Consider the following 18178-nt stretch of genomic DNA (forward strand, 5'->3'; position numbering starts at 1 on the left):
TAATACAGAACAACCTTGAACCACACTAGAGCAATAATTACTTAACCTAAATCAGAGACCAAGCCAGGCCAAACAGCTGTTTTCATTTTGTTAGGAGATCCATTTGATTTACTCTTTTAGTCAGCTTTCATTACTGTAGAAGACAAAACTTCACTTGAGTTTTTAACCCTGAATTCTCTGCCTTGTTTGCTGCCTGCTATAAAATTGCATGGTTGAGCTGCCACAGCCGCTGAGCACACTCCGGAGCTACTGTAGCACTGTGGGAGCCTCCACTTCAGCTCAGGGAAAAGGAACTTCCGCAAAGAGATAAAATCTAGGTCCTTCCCACTGCCCTTAAAAAATACAAAAACAAAAACCTCAAAGCTCATCGTCAGTGTTCTGATTATAAGAATAGTCTTCTGAGGTCACTGCCTGATTTGAGTTTCTATAATAGCAGAAACAGTCATCTAACAGTTGTCATCAGCTCTATCATCACTCAACCATCTTGGAAACTGGGAAAATGAATATCAGAGACACAGATAGGAAATTTGAATTCAAATATGATTTACGGAGTAGCTAAACACAGATGTATTAACTCTCAGGTTATTATCCCTAGAAGTCTCTGACATGCTATAGTATATTCTCATTTAAATTGTGAATCCAGTTCCCCCAGAATTAGTAGAAATGAGATTGCACCAGTATTTTGTTGTTTGTAACCTCGCTCTTGTAATTCCATAAACACGTTGTCGATGAAAATAAGGTGAGACAATATTGGGACCTTGTGACTTCATGGAGAAGGTAGCTTAAACAATTTCCTAAGATTGCTGTTACTTGGGGAAAAAAAATTCTTAGAATTGTTAGCACCGTTTTTTCTCCTCTCAAAGCAGTCTGTATGTAGTCTTTAAATAAATGGAGCCTGGCAAGACAGTAGGTTCTCTGTGGCCACATGGATTGGCATAAGTGGAATTAGCCACACACAAGACAACTATTATTTAAGTAACAATCTCTTTGACATGTTTTTGCCATATCATAGGCCAGCACTTCTTAACTGCATCTCTTCCAGGTTTTTAGCGTCCCCTGAATAAGAGTTTCATGGTCAAATAAATTTTGTACATACTTTTTTAGACGGTCACAATACATAATAGCATTTTGCAGCTCTGATAAATTCAACAGAAAAGACACGTTTAATTCATAAGTGTTTTTGAGTGTGAGACACTTTATTTTCCTTCACATAATACCACAATATTTCACAAAATAGTTTTACTTTGGATGCTGGTTGGGGTTGGGGTATAAGCTACATAGATGATCTAATTGCATTGTTTATTTAGATGCAAAAATATGTGCAATTTACAGTTGGTGGCGACAAGGAGTTCCTTTTGGCACCTATTTTTTAATAATAAGCTAATTTGGAGGTTTTGTTGCCAGTAAGAAAGACATTTGGGAAATTACCAGCTTGGCCAAGAATCTCCATAAAACCCAGAGAACTATGGTGATGTCTCTACCTTGTCTAGCCAACTTATAATAGTGTGGGAAAAGAGTCTTATTGAAAATAATTGAGAACTAATGATATGTAGAAAAAGAAAAATTATTTCTGGTCGTGTGACAGAATCTTTACAAAGAGCTATGGCTTGAAGCTAAAACTGCATCCTGTATGTTAGCAGTTCACAAAAGGGAAAGCTACTGGAAGATTGCTTCCTTATTTAGAAAGTCTGGTCTTTAGGAAGATGACTAGTATCTTCTGGGTGCTTTCCTGTTACATAAAACATAGTGGATTATATCTGGGTTAGCTCCTGACTCCCATCGTAAAGTATAAATAAGTGCACGCCTGGTCTAGGGCTTATTCCCTTTGCTATAGATTCTGAAATTTACCACCTGGTTTTATCTATACCAATTTTAATTTATGCACTAATCACTTTATCTTTTCTTTTCTTTTAAGAAAAAAAAAAAAAAAAAAAAAACTCCTGAACAGGCGTTGCTAAATTGCATCTCCAGCAAGGAACTCAAGGAATCTCATGGCTGAAAAATATCTTTTTCTGAAGTTCACACTTTTCACAGTCAATTTAATAAAATATGATTGACATTTGATAACAGGTTTGTCCTACACGAATGAGTAGGAAGTCAGATGAGAAAAGAACTCTTTTACTTTGAAGGAATGTGCACTAAAGTCTTTTTGTGGCACAGCTTTGTAGTATATATGTTTGTTTATATTTTCTATTTAAATTGATATAAGTTGTTCACATGGTGTCAAAACAAACATTTCAGCCTTGCAAGTAACTGAATCTGAACACAAATTAATTTGTAATTATGATAATTACATTTATTAACAGCAGAGCATTAGTGACACATCTAATGGCAAACATCAGACCCTTGCTTCTGTCATTACCATCACTAGGTGCATGCCAAGATAACAATAATAATGTCTTTGCATTGTGTATTACTGTATAGTTCCCAGAGTTCTTTCATTTACGTTATCTCATGTTCTTCTCAAAACAATCCCAGGATTAGATAAGGGTGGAGCTATTATTTCTATTTTAGAAATGAGCAAAGTAAGATTTAGAACGTTTCAGTGACTTGCTCGATGTCACAAAATTCATAACTGGTGAAACTCAGACTCAAACTTAGATTTCTCTAATTTCCACATTCTTTCCTACTTCTTTATTCTGGCTACAGTAGTGTAGCTCTAACTCTGTCTGATTGTAAGTTGTCATTAAATATTTTGCTTGCCTGTCACTATTTTTTTAAAAAAGATACTTGTCCCCCACTTTGAAGCCTGTACAGAATAACAAATTCTAGACAGTGTTAATATTGAATATTACATGTATTGTTTTTAGTTATTTGCAACTAAATCATTGTTTATAAATTGAAAGATTTAAATTAAGAGATGGAAAGTATTTTCTAAATATTGCACTTTGTTATGAAACAATGGAAACCTTTTTTCTCCATTTCTGAAGCTAGGTATGTATAAATAAGGAAATTAATTATGGGATCACAGCGTGACAAAGGATTAAAATCCAATTATTTAAAATTCTAATCTGTTGCTTTGTTGTTTGAGTAATTTGTTTTTCCTGCTTAGACCAAGTACAAGTGAGCCAGAAAAGGAAAGATGCAACAAATATGTTCACTATAAATAATAAAGCTGTTGATCTGTTTTTTCTTTTTTTAAAGCAATAATATCTTCTTCCTCTAATGATCATTAAAATCCAGTAAGGATTTATCTTCCTCCCAAAGGGTAAATGTATTGAGAGACCCACCTTACCTTTTGTGTATAGGACTATGCAGACTTCATGTGGAGAAGCCATGTGCTAAAAATTGAATTTAGTTTTGCAACTTGCTGACTTTGGTATATAAAGAAGATTCCAGTGACTCACTCTATTAGTGGGGTGTGCTCTTTAAAATGTGGGTCCAATCAGGGGTTTCCTAGAACCATCAACACACTGCCCTCTGTTGACCCTACTTGGAATCAGTGACACTCCCATTAGACAGTTGACAAGAATTAGGATGCAATTTTTGTCCTGTATGTAAGAGGTGTAGGGTATGTTCAGCATCAGTATTAAACAGATGCCTCAGTTATAACATAATGCAAGGAGAGAATAGGACTGCCCCACAGAGGTCAAATTTCCATTAGGAAAGCTACGCATTGCAATGAAATGATGGATTAGTTCAGTTAGGCAAAATTTTGCTTACTCATTTTGTCCAAATTAGCATTTTTTTCCCTCAGTGATCTGATAATTACTTCACTTCACTGCTGTCCTCTGTGGAGGCCTGGCCTTAGCCAGTAATTGACATGTCCTGAATGGCAATTTGTCAGTCCAGTTCAATTCAGGAAATCAATTTATGGAACACCTAGTATATGTTAAATACTATGCTGCAGTTTGAAATTCAAAGGTGAATAAAACATGATCCTTTGTCTCTTGGGAGCTCAGAGGATAAGCTGGAAACAAACTCATGCAACCACTGTAATAGAAAGTGGTAAGTGCTCCATTCTCGGTGCAGGGGAGAGGCAGATGGTGGTGGGGAGACAGTGTTCTGTGAGAGCACACGTAAGAGAATTGTTAATCTGAAGCCAAGGAAGTGTTATTTGAAGTAAGCCTAAGTAGGAGCAAAGAATGTTTGGAAGGGTGTTCTGGAGTTCAGTATTTATTATTTGCACTTGAGATTGTAAATGCCAAATAAGTAGGGAACGAGGCTCTTGGATACAAAGGCAAAGATGGTTTTAGAAGAAAGTTATTGATAAATCAATAGATGGAGAAATGGATTCCTTTTCTGGTCTTAAATTTTTTTTTTTTTTTTTTTTGCTTTTGCTAAGGAAAGTTAATGCTCTTTCTAACAGAAGTAGCTATGAACTCTTGACCAAAAGTACAAGGAAATTGGATCTTTCAAACACTGATTTTTTTTTTTTAAGTTCCTCTTGAACTTTAGCAATGGAGTACCAATTTCAAACAAACACACCATTCTTAGAGCAGCAAATGGGTGCCCAATTGTGCCCTAAGGCTTTTTCTTGCATTTTAAAAAGTTTAGTCTGAAGTTTCCTGGCAGCACAGAGGAGTCCCTGCCTAATAATCTATACTAGGGAGAAGACTGACTTTGGGAACACTTTTGGAGTAAAGATTGACAGCGAGATCCTTTCCAGAAAACCAGTTACAGCAAAGATGGTTATAGAATGTCACTCAGCTTATGACCAGAGGAGCCAAACTGTCCTAGAGATGTGTTCAGCCTGTAAGGTAATCACAGTGATCAGAGGCAAAATTTGAGTGTTGTGTTGTGTTGACAGCTTGCAGAAGGCAATGGACCCTTTGGGAAATTACCTGAAATGGATGGTCATGTCTGCATTAAGAGTTTTCTTAGGTTATCTCCTAAAACCTCCTTCAGTTAAATAATTATACGCTATTGTTTTTATACTAAAAGGGAAATGTTGTCTCACAATTCAGTGTGCTTGCTTGGATTAGATTGTGTGGCAGAAATGATTTGTCCTAATTCGTTCATTCTCTCACTCCTTTACCAACAACAATATTAGTTTTCAGAAAATTTGGGCGTAGTCAAAGGTTCCCTGAGACCACAGAACGGAGTAAATGCAAATATTTTACATTCCAGACTTCATTAACTAATGATTAGGGTAATATTTTAGGAGGATTAATCTGCACACAGGCCGAAGAGCTGAGAAAAACTCAAAGCAAAACGCATAGACAAAATAAAATATGGTGATCTAGGACTGAACTGATGAGACTTCATACTAGGATGATGATTGGGAAGAACTTTGCTAAGAGGTTGTTGAGAGAGACATCTCGTACACTGATAATAACAATAAAAGAGTAGTTTGTTGACTCCAAGTGACTGGATTTTATATGGAATTGACTTTCAGAAACAATTGGGTTAGGGATATAGAGTTGCTGTCTCTGTCCCTATTCTCACTATTGTTCTATTTCAGTAACAGCTCAACTTGAACATAGTGTTTTCTTTATTGTGAAACATTGAAAACCATACTATGCTGGATTTTTAATAATGGAAATATGAAAATCTGTTTCCTAATGTGTCTGTGTTAGTATAATATGTGTAAAATTATTATTACAAATTAACTTTTTATATAATTAGTTATGCTCTACATCTTAGTTTTACAAGATGTATTATACAAAAAATAATGACAGTCTCTCAAATTTCATGTATGTCATCAATGGATTTCTAGAGGCCTTTTCATTTTTTGAGTAATAAAGGCATATAAATCCTCATAGGAAAATAAATCCCTATGAGGCAACTAATTCTCAGAGGCTTATTTTATAAATAATGCCCCTTGCACACCTTTTTTATACAAGTTTACTTTTTCAAGATACTCTAGACCATTTAAATGTCTTATCTCCAAGGAGGCATTAGTACAGTTTATGTTTCTGATACACTTTTTTGGGCTTGTTAAAATCATCTGCAAACGTTCTCCTATGGTGAGAATCTCCTTTGTATATACTTTTTTCAATCCCTGCTATTTCCAGAATTCCCCTGTTCTACCTCAATGCACAGTAGTTACTGGGGAAGACAACAAAAACACAAATTGTGTTATAAACTCTTTTCCTGAAACTTATTCTGATACCAAACTCTCCTTCCTTCCCTGCCCCCAGCTTTCGGACCAATTTACAAGTTGAACCAACCTAACTCAAGCAGGAATTTAAAATCTGTTAGAGAGCTCAGCCTGTTGATTTACAGAGCTGAAGTCTGCACAGAGGAATCATCTGTAATGGGATTCTTTGCTCCCTGGAGAGACATTACATAGCAGAGTTGTAAATTACTAAAGAAATAGAAGAGGGGAAGGGGAGAGTAGGGGTCTATGTTTCGTAAAAATAGAATATACTATTGATCAGAGCAATTGTCCTTTAACTTTTTATTTTTCATCATAAAATGAAGAGGTTGCCCTGAGAAAAAGAAAAGTGGATGTTTAAGAAGTTAAGTGTGCTATTTGTTGTCCTGTTTACTTAGTGTAAAAGGTTGTCATTTGTTTGGTTTGGCAGTGGTCTCTTGGTAAGTTCTGCCCACTCCCCACTCCTGCCGGCCCTAGGATTTTCTTTTTTAAAGTCATTAGTCATTAGTCATTAGTCATTACATCTATATGACAATGTAGTGGAACCCTATTTGCATCCAGGAGTCATCACAATCAGCCCTTTGCCCACTATGCATTTTCCCTGAATCAAACTATAACACTGGCTTTGAACAGGATAATATATAAGGTGTAGGAATACAGAATTCTAAGTGAAAATGTCCTAAATACATTGCCAGTGCAGTGAAACTAGCCAACAGAGAAATAGATGACCTCAGGAAATGTCTGGCTTAACAAATGTATACCTTTAAATTGGAAATCTAATTATTAGCCTTAGATTTGCACTGCTGGGAACTTAATGCAAGACCATGTTAAATAAACTTATTATTTCCGTTTTTCATTTAACCTGTGGGTTGTAGTATGACCAATTTGTTTTATATCATCAATCAACAGATGATTGTATTTGGTAATAATTTATCAAGAATAAAAATCTGTTTTTGAAACTAATCACCTCATGTTAGGTCTGCCCTTTTTCAAAACCACCATCTGATATTCATTTTGCCTGCAAGACAAACATACTGATGAAAATGCGTATACCACAGGATACAGCCAGTGGAATGGAGCATTTCCAGTCTTTGTATATATTTAGAACATTTTCTGTTTTCCCAACAGATGGACCAAATTTTAGTATTAAAGAAAAAAATCAATTTTACATAGTACAAACAAATTGAACAAGTACATTGTGTATTTCTGATTACTTTGTAACAGAATGTCCAGTGGAATTTGGGGTCAAATCAGGTCACATCTAACTTCTGTGATTTGAAAAAAAAAAAGTGACCTTTTCATATTTACTATGATTTTTTTTAGATGATTAGGTGAATCTCTAAATGGGAAATACTAAGTTTCATGTATTTTGCAAGTCGTTAAGTTTCTCAGTCTAATGATTTGTTTATGTACTAGTATCTTGAAATGTTACTGTTTTTCTATAAATCCAGCAACCTTACTATGTACAGTTTACCAGAGTGATATATGGATTATAATCCTCAAACTTTTTTCAATTATTTAGGGCAAATAGCTCTGCACTTACTCTTACTAACTACATTGAGTTTTATTTAACAGAATGTTGGCACTGGTTTCTTTGGAAAATTAGCTGGCATTCTCAAAACTGCATTATTTATAAAAGTTTAACTTTAGAATGTATTCGAATTTATACTAAATGTTTGCATGTCTTATTTTCTTATATATTCAACTTTAAATAAAAATTATACTTATTTTATCTCTCATGTTTAGGCTGCCTATATTTATTTTATTAGTGAGGAGAGAGCTGGAACTATAAATTTGTCTTTTAGAATGTTATCTCTGTCTTTCCTCCTTTTATTCCATCTATATCATACTTCTTTAATTTCACTCTTTTTTTTTAAAACTTGCTGTGGCTCCCCAGTGTTCAAGGATGATCAAAGCCTCCTTAGTCTTTCACCATCTGGTCTTACCTATCTTTCCAACCCCAATGTCCCTTTCTAGCTTCAGTAGGCCCTTACTTACTTCCCTCCTTAGGCCCCAAATACCTCTTGCATTTTTCTGGAATTTGACATCCTCTTACACACTTTTTTTTTTTTTTTTTTTTTTTTCCAGCTTTACCAGTTGTCTCCTTGACCTGGAATGACCTTCCTCATTTCCCCTCCTAACACATTTCCTTAAATTCAGGACATAATGCTATATTCTAAAATGTCTTTCTAACTCCTCAGGCATGCCCCAGCATTCTCATTACTAATGCCTTTATTATTGCTGTGTTGCGTAGAACTTCCAGAATATTGAGAAGACAGAAGACAAACAAGTAAACTATTTTGCTTGTGATAAGTGATATTAAGGAAATGAGTAGTGTACAAAGAGAGAAAAACTGGTCATTGAAGACCTCTCTGAAAAAGTGGCTTTTAAAATGAGACCAAAAATATTAAAAAAGCCAGCCGTATAAAGCCTAGAGGGCAAATATTTCAAGCAGAGAAGCACTTACAAATCTCCAAGATAAGGAAGAGCTTGGTGTGTCTGAGCAACTGAGAAGAGGCCACATGGCTGAAGTATAGTAATCAAGGAACCAATGGCATGAGTTGAGGTTGGAGAGCTGGTGGACAGGGGCTAGGTCAGGCTGGCATTGACAATTGAAGACTCTTAAGCAAAGGAATGTCATGAATATATTACTGATGTAGGATGACCTTTGTTGATCCTGTCTGGAGAATAGATTGGAGGGGCAAGAATCTCAGGGAAACCACAAGGATGCTATTCCAGAGAATGGGGCAAGACATAACTTTCAAACTGTAGATCCTGGGATAAACCCACAGCTATATTCAGAGTATTTTCTAACAGTTCTATCTTTTAAACCACATTTTGAAACCTAAGCAAGAAAATAATAATATTTGGCAATATTATTATTGCTGTTATAAAAATAATGTCATTAGTCAGAGAAGTAATTTGTGTTGAAATTATGCAGATGGTGTAAGCCAAGAAGTGTAGATTTTCTCTAAGTGCAAAGGGAAGCCACACACTTAGAGTGCATGAGGGGATGTGCTCCAAATTGTGTTTTAAAAACAGATGTGAAAATGGGTGAGAAATTTGCAAGAGTAGACAAGAAATCAGATAGGAGGGCCGGGCGCGGTGGCTCAAGCCTGTAATCCCAGCACTTTGGGAGGCCGAGACAGGCGGATCACGAGGTCAGGAGATCGAGACTACCCTGGCTAACACGGTGAAACCCCATCTCTACTAAAAAATACAAAAAACTAGCTGGGCGAGGTGGCGGGCGCCTGTAGTCCCAGCTACTTGGGAGGCTGAGGCAGGAGAATGGCGTAAACCCGGGAGGCGGAGCTTGCAGTGAGCTGAGATCCGGCCACTGCACTCCAGCCTGGGCAACAGAGCGAGACTCCATCTCAAAAAAAAAAAAAAAAAGAAATCAGATAGGAGATTATTGTAATAGGTAAAATGTGGTGGAGACTTAGACAAGGGTAATGACAATGGAGATAGTGAAGAGTAGACACATTTGCAACATGTTTAGGATTGGATTGGAGATAGGGAATATGAAAGAGGAGATGTTCCTGATTTCTTCCCCCAACACTAGCTTTATTGAAGAATAACTGACAAATAAAAATTGTATGTGTTTATGGAATACAATGTAGTGCTTTGATGTATGTGTCCATTGTGAAATGATTCTCATAATCAAGATAATTAACAGTTCCATCACCTCATGTCACTGGTTTATTGAACGAGCTAGTGAATAGAGAGAGGTGCCAATCTGTAAAATAGGTAACAGTGTTGAGGGAAAGATCAGTAGTTCAATTTTGGAGGTATTGAATTTAAGACATTTGTCTGTAAATAGGAATTTTTATGTAGGCAGCTAAATTAATTTGACAATGCATATGTACATGTAAAGAAAAGATTATACTATAAACATTATTTTACTATTTGTTCTTTTTTATTAAAAAATACCATGGGGATTCCTTCATATTTGTAGTATAGATTTACTTTTTTTTAAGTTGGGGGATCATATAGCTCTACCATAATTTAATGAATTTCCACATATGTCATTATTATGTATGTCATTGCATGGTTTTACAAGTATTTCTGTAAGACAGATTCCAGAAAGTAGATTGCTGGATGAAAATTTGTGTGCATAAAAGGGATTGCACCATTAACCATGTGTAGGAGTGTCAATTACCCCAATGCTGGATTCCTTCAATTTTATATTTTCCCTTCCGAAAGGTAAAATATCTTAGTGTTATTTTACCTTCCCTTTCCTTGATGCGTGTTGTTGAAAATCTTTTCATTTGTTCATTGGTCATTTGGATTTTTTTGTTTATTTGTAATATGTGGAAATAATAATAATAATAATAAGTAATTTTAGAAATGAAGAAGCAAAAAACATTCAGATACAGGCATACTTCAGTTTATTACTGCACTTCGTGGATAACTGCATTTTTTTTATTAATGAAGGATTATGGCAACCCTGTGTCCAGCAAGTCTATTGGCACCATTTTCCCAACAGCATGTGCTCACTTGGGGTCTCTGTGTCACATTTTGGCAATTCTCACACTATTTCAAATGTTTCCATCATTATTGTTACATCTGTTATGATAATCTGTGATCAGTAATCTTTGATGTTACTATTGTATTTGGTTTTGAGCACCATGAACCACGTACATATAGAACAGTGAACTTAATTGATAAATGTTGTGTGTGTTCTGACTGCTCCACTGACTTTCTGTTTCTCTGTCTACCTCTCCTTGGGCCTCCCTATTCCATGAGACAAGACAATATTAAAATTAGGCCATTTAGTAATCCTACAGTGACATCCAAGTGTTCGAGTGAAAGGAAGAGTCAGAGGTCTGTCACTTTAAATCAAAAGCCAGAAATGATTACGCTTAGTGAGGAAGCCATGCCAAAAGCTAGGCCTCTTGCACTAAACAGTTAGCCAAGTTGTGAATGCAAAGGAAAAGTTCTTGAAGTGAGTACCACACAAATGATAAGAAAGTGAAACAACTTTATGGATGATACAGAGAAAGTTTTAGTAGTCTGGATAGAAGATCAAACCAATCATGACCTTCCCTGAAGCCAAAAGCTAATCCAGAGCAAGGCCCGAACTATTTTCAATTCTGTGAAGGCTGAGAGAGGTGAAGAAGCTGCAGAAGAAAAGTTTGAAGCTAGCAGAGATTGGTTCATGAGGTTTGAGGAAATAATCTGTCTTCATAACAGAAAAGTGCAAGGTGAAACAGTAAGTGCTAATGTAGAAGCTGCAGCAAGTTATCCACAAGATCTAATTAAGATCCCTGAGGAAGGTGCCTACAGTAAGCAATAGATTTTCAGTGTACGTGAAACAGCCTTTTATTGGAAGAAGATGCCATCTGGGACTTCCATAGCTAGAGAGGATAAGTCATTGCCTGGCTTAAAAGCTTAAAGGACAAGCTGACTGTCTTTTTAGGAGCTAATACAGTTGGTGAATTGAGGCCAATGCTCATTGATTATTTTGAAAATCCTAAGGCTCTTAGGAATTATGCCAAATCTGCTGTGCCCTATAAATGGAACAACAAAGCCTGGATGACGGTATGTCTGTATACAGCCTGGTTTACTGAATATCTTAAGCCCACAGTGAAGATCTACTGCCAAGAAAAACAGATTTCTTTCCAAATATTATTGCTCATTGACAATGCACCTGGTCACTCAAGAGCCTTAATGGAGATGTATAAAGAGATTCATGTTGTTTTCATGCCTGCCAACACAACATTCATTCTGTAGCCCATGGATTGAGGAGTAATTTCAACTTTCAAGTCTTGTTATAAAAGACTTATATTTTGTAAGGCTATACCTCCCACAGATAGTGATTCTTCTGATGGATCTGGGCAAAATAAGTTGAAAACCTAGAAAGAATTTATCATTCTGAATGCCATTAAGAGCATTTGTGATTCATGGGAGGAGGTCAAAATATCAACATTGACAGGAGTTTGGGAAAAATTAATTCCAATTCTCATGGGAGACTTTGAGGGGTTCAAGAACAGATTTAGTAGAAATATCAAGAGAGCGAGAATTAGAAGTGGAGGGTGAATTACCTCAATCTCAGGATAAAATCTGAATGGATAGTAAGTTGCTTCTTATGGATGAGTGAAGAAAGTTGTTTCTTGAGATGGAATCTGCTCCTGGATAGATAACTGTGAACATTGTTGAAATGACAACAAAGGATTGAAAACATTTCATAAACTTAGTTGGCACAGCAGCTGCAGGGTTTAAGTGGATTGACTCTAATTTTGAAAGAAGTTCTGCTCTGGGGAAAATGGTATCAAACAGCATTAGAAAATAGAAAAATCTATAGAGAAATCTTTTGTGAAAGGAAGAGTTCATTGATGAGGCAAATGTAATTGTTGTCTTATTTTAAAGAAACTGCCACAGCTGCCCCAATCTTCAGCAAGGTCATCTCTGATCAGTCCACCAGCAAAACGATGATCGTTAGCATTTTTTTGCAAAAAAGTATTTTTAAAATTAAGATTTGTACATTATTTTTGGACATAATGCTGTTTCACACTTACTAGAATATATAGCCTACTACTAATAGACTTAATGGTGTGAACGTAACTTTTTTATGCACTGGGAAACCAAAAAATTCGTGTGACTTGCTTTATTGCAATGATCTGGAACCTAACCTGCAATGCCTCTGAGGTTTGCCTGTACTTCAGAAAAAGAAAATAAACAAAAAGTAAAGAAAAGAAGGAAGGAAGGCAGTAGGAAAGAATAAGGAAATAAATGCCGGCCTACTCACTATTTATTACTGGATGACTTACGACAATTTCAGAGTGGTAAGTGGGGTGAGGGGTAAATATTTTACAAAAAATCACCAGTTATACTTTTGTATAAAAGTTGTGCATCAACAAAATATTCGATGTAGTTTTTGGAGGGCAATTTAGAAATCTGTATTTCGTTGTCTGTTTTTATTACTTATATATTAAGAGATTTTTGAAAACAAGCCTGCAAATGCTCAAGAAACTTTGGTTGAGATACAGAAAGCCAAGGAGAAGACTGATGAAGCATTTTCCCTCTTGGAACATCCTGGTGTACTTCACAGAGCAGCTGTACTTTGCAGGCTGCTATAATAGTCATAGCAAACCCAGTAAGAGGTCACCCACAGCCATGTGTATCCTGTTCTATTAATAAAGGAAATGTCGACTAGAACACTGGGGATTAGACACAACTAATTTTCTAAAATGCCATTGAGTTGATCTTTATCTGTAAAGCCAACATAGACATACGAATAGTTAAAACAAGTTCCGTGTCTCTCAGATTTCAGTGGGAGAAAGCCTGGTGTTTTATTTCACCCAAAGAACAGCATTTCTCAATGGCAAGAAGTCTTTAAAAATTATATTTGTTGAAGCTATTATTTTCAAATGCTACTCCAATTATTAGGGTTCTTGGAGTACATATTTTTAAATAAACAATTTAAGTTTTGTTTAGCTAGACTCTGAGCTGCACATTCCACCAGTCTCCCCCAAAGAAGTCTGATGATACCATGCTCTCAGAATTCTAAGTTCACGGTGGTTCGACTGGGCTGGTGTGTCCCTAAAGCACTCTGGCCTTCTTTGAAGACTATTTATGATGAAATCAGTTTTGTCATTCTGACAGTGGGAATGACAAGTTAAACACAGCCCAGCGCTGTGGATTCTTTGTGGTGATTCTTCTAACTTCAAGAGCAGTTGTTTTACACTGAGTGTCCTAAGTGGCTGGTCTAATATGAAAATTGAATCCTTTAAGTCAAATAGGTATTACTGAAGTTGGGGAAATTTGGCTTACCACACACATTCAGACATGGTTTGCAAAACATTGTAATATGTATATTAAATGATGGAATCAGGAAATAATGAGTCAGAATTTGCCTACAATTTATCAAAACTCCAGAAAATACTAAACTTTCTGTTGATGCCTTGAACTGAGGTTAAATTTTCTGTGATAATTGAAGTTTATTTCCTACTTTCTGCATTTACAGGTTATACTATTTATGGGCATGTTTTTGCTCAGACATACAATTCAGCTTCTAATTTTATTTTATTTATTTTTATTTATTTATTTTTTTGAGACGGAGTCTCACTCTGTCGCCCAGGCTAGAGTGCAGTGGCGCCATCTCGGCTCACCGCAAGCTCCGCCTCCTGGGTTCATGCCATTCTCCTGCCTCAGCCTCCTGAGTAGCTGGGACTATAGGCGCCTGCCACCACGCCCGGCTAATTTTTTGTATTTTTAGTAGAGATGGGGTTTCACCGTGTTAGCCAGGATGGTCTCGATCTCCTGACCCCGTGATCCATCCGCCTCGGCCTCCCAAAGTGCTGGGATTACAGGTGTGAGCCACCGTGCCCGGCCCTAATTTTGTAATAATCTCATTTTAAGGGAGCTTGAGGCAGAATTTGCAATGTTAATTTTTCTTATAGTGGGTTAATTTCAAGTTTGATGAGATATGTGAATAACATATAAAAAACGCATTTGATGCATCAAGATAAAATAAAAAGGAAATTTGATAGCAGTAGTCTTAAACCTTTATTCCTAAATTTTAGAACAATTTTTATTATATAGACTACATATCATGCTGCCGTCTAGTTTCCGTGATGATATACAATAGCCTTCAGATTTATTATCTTTGATGTCACTCCTCATGTGTGGTTCCAAATTCCTGACCGGTATTAATTTGTCATTTTGCTGAAGCATGGATGTGAATTATTTGTACCGGATAGGCATAGTCAGAGCATAGCCCAACTGACTATCCTACAAGAACTTTTCAGGGTAACTTGGTTTTTGCAGTCTGGTCATCAATATATTGTAACTCTTGAGAAGAATAAAAACTTAGTTTGTCTGTGAAAAGTAGAACAGAAAAGAAGGCTAAGAACTAAATAAATGGTGGGTATGATATGAAGTAAAAATTCAAAGGCCTATAAAAAGGGGTGTCTCCACAGAGAAATAAGAAATGATTTATAAACCTGTGCTTGGAATGCTCTAGCCAATGTAAAAATTGCTTATCAAGTTAGAAAATTTCAGCAAAAATTGGAAAAAGGTCATTGACTTTTGGTATGAGAGTGTATTTATCATTTTGGGAATAAATGGTTTCCTATATATCAAATGCTTGCAACAATGCCTGGCACATACACACTATAAACATACTAGCTGAGGTAGTGATGGTGGTATTGATGGTGGTGATGATGTGATTCTGGATGGAATTGTTATTTGAGAGAACACCATGAACCTCTAGGTGCTACTGTATTGCCTCCCAGTTAATAACGAATATGTAAAAGTAGAATGTTTGATATGGTTTTGTCAATTTATTCCTATCAATGCTTATTCCTATAGAAGTTCTTCTCATGAATTGCAAAAAACATAAATCTTTATTACTTTTATTATCTCAATTTGAGTCCTTGGAAAAAAAATGAAAAAAGTATACAATGATGAGTGTTTTAATATGGATGTATAACTTACAAGGATTTAGAATTTAGGTCAGGTATGGTGGCTCATGCCTGTAATCACAGCCCTTTTGGAGGATCTCTTGAGGGCAGGAGTTTGAGACCAGCCTCAGCAATGTAACAAGAATTCATTTTTACAAAAATTTAAAACGTCAGGCTGGGCACGGTGGCTCACACCTGTAAGCCCCACAGTTTGGGAGGCCGAGGTGGGTGGATCACTTGAGGTCAGGAGTTTGAGACAAGCCTGGCCAACATGGTGAAACCCCATCTCTACTAAAAATACAAAAAACTGGGCAGGGTGGTGGCACCTCTAGTTCCAGCTACTCAGGAGACTGAGGCAGGAGAATTGCTGGAGCCTGGGAGACGGAGGTTGCAGTGAGCCAAGATCACACCACTGCACTCCAGACTGGGTGACAGAAAAGAAGTCAGCCAGGCTTGGCGGTACATACCTCAAGTCCCAGCTACTTGGGAGGCTGAGGCAGGAGGATTGCTTCAGCTCAGGAGTTCAAGGATGCACTGAGCTCTGATTACACCACTGCACTCCAGCCTGGTTGAAAGATCAAGACCCTGTCTCTAAAAACTAAAAAATAAGGAAAGAAAGAAAGAATTTAGGATTTATATGCATTCAAAGATGTGAAATATACATTTAAACATTTAAAAGTACTTTGAAGTTTGGAGGTCATTCTTCAGGGTCTGTCTGGAAGGCCTCTCGCTCACTCTCATATTTGGTAGACTCCTCTGACCCTTAAGCCTGAGTCCAAGTCACACTTCTCTCCACAGCCTCCCGAGCTCCTTCAGGCTCATGTCCACCTCCTCTTCTGCCTGCTGCCAGTATAGCACCAGCCTACAGTTTAGTGGCAGTTACACCCAGGAGTGTAATCGTTTGCATTTCTCTCTTACTGTTAGACTGTAAGCCTCTTGAGGAAGAAAGTAGTTCCTCAATGAATATATGAGTGAACTTCAAATCATTTCATCTATGGCAATAGGAGGTAGGAGAGTCCTAATATTTCAAGCAAGGCAGATGTCAGGCAGTGGTCATTTCAGAAAGAATATTAATTTCTTCACACACCCACACAAGGATTTTAAGTCATGGACTGAAGCACACAAGTTTAGTGTAGGAAAGTTGGTTGTGTGGAATGTTTATTGAGTGTCTACTGTGTTCTGTACTGTGCCATTTGGTTACACATGTTTCATCTTATTAAATCTTAAACAATCCCATTATATATGTAGTTGTGTTTTTCCACTTTTCAGATAAGGAAATTAAGGCTAAAAGAGGCAGTAGGTCCAAGATCACAGGTAATAAATAGCACAGTATAATTTGAAGCAGATATTCTGACTCTAAACTTTCTTCCCACCATTCTATTCACACACTTGCGTATGCCACCTAGACAATTATTTGAGCTCTAGAGGCACTTTTCACACTTATGTCAAAATTTCTTAAGTTTTTTAAAGCTTGCAAAGCAGTGTGTCCTGAGCCCTGTCTCTCCCCTCTCTCTATATTGAGAATTTATAGTTGATTATGCCTGTCCTGTCCTGTATGGTGAACATTAACACCTGAACTAGTTGGACCACTAGATGATGTCAAGATGTTACTCCTTCTGTAGCATCCACTGAGCAATCTGTAGATAGTCTTTTGCTTTTATTTGGAAAAAATAATGTGCTCGGAGGGCAACAAATAAGTCAGAGGATTTTCTTTTCATTTAAACACCACACACTACTTCAGAAATGTCACCAATGAGATAAGACAACATTTAGGGACATGTGGAAACTAGCTTCTTTTCTTTCTTCCCTTCCCCTGGTCTTTCTGAACTCAGATTTTTCTTACAAAACCAAGCTATCTAAGTCCTTTTTTTCTTGAGATGAAGTCTTGCTCTGCTTCCCAGGCTGGAGTGCAGTGGCACGATCTTGGCTCACTGCAACCTCTGCCTCCCAGGTTCAAGCGATTCTCCTGCCTCAGCCTCTCTAGTAGCTGGGATTACAGGCATGCACCACCACACCCAGCTAATTTTGTATTTTTAGCAGAGACGGTTTCGCCATGTTGGCCAGGCTGGTCTCAAACTCCTGACCTCATGTGATCCACCCACCTCAGCCTCCCAAAGTGCTGGGATTACAGGTATGAGCCGCAGCCTATATGCGCCCAGCCCTAAGCTAAGTTCTTTATTTCTTAGTATTTCTTAGTTTCAAAGAAATACATGAAGCCTATTAATAAGATAAATGAATAGAATCTAGCAGCTGATGATGTGAGATTAAGAATAAAGAGAGAGATGGAGGGGTGGGGATAGGGGAAAAGAACTAAGAGAGGGCTTTATGTTTGCTCTAATGTGCTGTTGTCTTTACCTGGGACCCTGGATTCCTCTCAAATAATTTATCTCCATGCTCTTTCTTCTATAACTCATGTTACTCTTCTGAACTAAGATTGGTTTTCCATTTCAAATTATTGCTTGCTGGGATTTATTTGATCATGCAAAACAGAAGTTGGTTTGGAAGCAGTAAAATACATTTGTAGTCTTTTGATACAAAATTATTTTTGTTGCACATCATCCTTTATTTAACTTCACTATAAGATAATTGAGACATAAAACTTCAGAGAAAAAAACTATTAAAAAGGAACAAAAAATCAGCATTTAATCAAAGCATCTGTCCCTTCCTCACTAACATTATCTCATAATTGATAGTGAGTGCTGTACCTCTTTGTAAGGTCATCTCTGCATTATAC

At 36.9% G+C, this 18178-nt stretch overlaps 1 protein-coding gene across 2 annotated transcripts in view; it reads left to right on the top strand.

Moving 5' to 3' along the window:
- Positions 1–18178, top strand: part of SLC25A21 (solute carrier family 25 member 21) — a 505801-nt gene that overhangs the window by 151100 nt on the left and 336523 nt on the right. The window lies entirely within an intron of this gene.

The sequence above is a fragment of the Piliocolobus tephrosceles genome, chromosome 6 (assembly GCF_002776525.5).
Source record: "Piliocolobus tephrosceles isolate RC106 chromosome 6, ASM277652v3, whole genome shotgun sequence".
In the NCBI taxonomy this organism is placed as follows: Eukaryota; Metazoa; Chordata; class Mammalia; order Primates; family Cercopithecidae; genus Piliocolobus; species Piliocolobus tephrosceles.